At 48.6% G+C, this 1,098-nt stretch overlaps 1 non-coding gene across 1 annotated transcript; it reads left to right on the top strand.

Moving 5' to 3' along the window:
• The first annotated feature begins 884 nt into the window (after window positions 1-884).
• Window positions 885-957, top strand: Trnaf-gaa (transfer RNA phenylalanine (anticodon GAA)). Its single transcript has one exon. It is a non-coding gene; the product is annotated as a tRNA-Phe (tRNA).
• The last annotated feature ends 141 nt before the right edge of the window (window positions 958-1,098 follow it).

Raw genomic sequence — 1,098 nt, 5'->3', positions numbered from 1 at the left:
CATGTAATGCGCGCACTGCACAAATCAAATCGGTTCGTCGAAAGAATAATTATTTTAACTATATCTCGACTTATTTGGGACTTCGATTCGGCGTTTAGACATGGCTTATGGAGGCCATGGAGGGAAGTCCCTTACGGATGGCCCCTGCCTCTAGCCACTTGACAGAGTGGTCGGCCGCCGGGACCGCCGGGACGTTGAGCAGTGGACAAGGTCAACGGGAATACATCAGAAGGTATTATACGTCATCGCGCACATATTACACAGGTGTGTGCTGATATGTGAGTGTAGGGAGGTACCGCCGAGTACCACCGCCAGGGTGCTTTAGACCAAATTAAAGATGTGCGTTTTGTGCCCCCCCCCCCCAAAAAAAAGAGAAAGAAACAATGCTATCCCAAATTACACCAATGTTAAATCTGTTCCCAAGCTCTAGCGTCGAAGCCGGAGAGCCTAACAAAGATATACACACTTTGTTTTCTCTCAGTGGTTGGCTAATTCAGGCAGATAGCAGCCGGAGGGGCTGGGGGCGTGTGTACCGCGGCTTGCTGCGACCTTGGGCATCCTAGAGCATCCGAGAACGTCTTCCGCCCGATCAGCTGGAATCTACGCTCCTCCATGCTACTGCCAGCAACGCCGTCTGCCTAGTTCCTAAAACTGAATCATCACCCGGAAATTCAAAACTAGAGGAATTGCTTCCAAAGGACAGCTACTACTACGACTTTTGTCACCCAATCGGATACGGGGCGCGTTCGGAATCTCTCTCCTTCTCTCTCGCCCCAACATGACCTTAATTCTACTGTACCTTGCCCCGTTCCGAAGGCGGCCACAGGATGATGAGAAACACGTCGCCGCTTTGTATCAGTCACACCAGCCCACGACACTCATCAGCCGAAATAGCTCAGTTGGGAGAGCGTTAGACTGAAGATCTAAATGTCCCCGGTTCAATCCCGGGTTTCGGCAATAATTTTTTGTCTCCCCTGAAGAACAAACGATCAATACTCCACCAATGTTCTATCAATCATACAATTACACTTCCAGAATGTAGTGCTCTTCAGCCAACAAAAGATAAGACAGGTAAATAATTTTTAGAAATAAAAAAAA

The sequence above is a fragment of the Frankliniella occidentalis genome, unplaced genomic scaffold (genome assembly GCF_000697945.3).
Source record: "Frankliniella occidentalis isolate FOCC.00 unplaced genomic scaffold, Focc_3.1 Scaffold999, whole genome shotgun sequence".
In the NCBI taxonomy this organism is placed as follows: Eukaryota; Metazoa; Arthropoda; class Insecta; order Thysanoptera; family Thripidae; genus Frankliniella; species Frankliniella occidentalis.
This window is presented reverse-complemented; position numbering and strand designations above follow the sequence as displayed.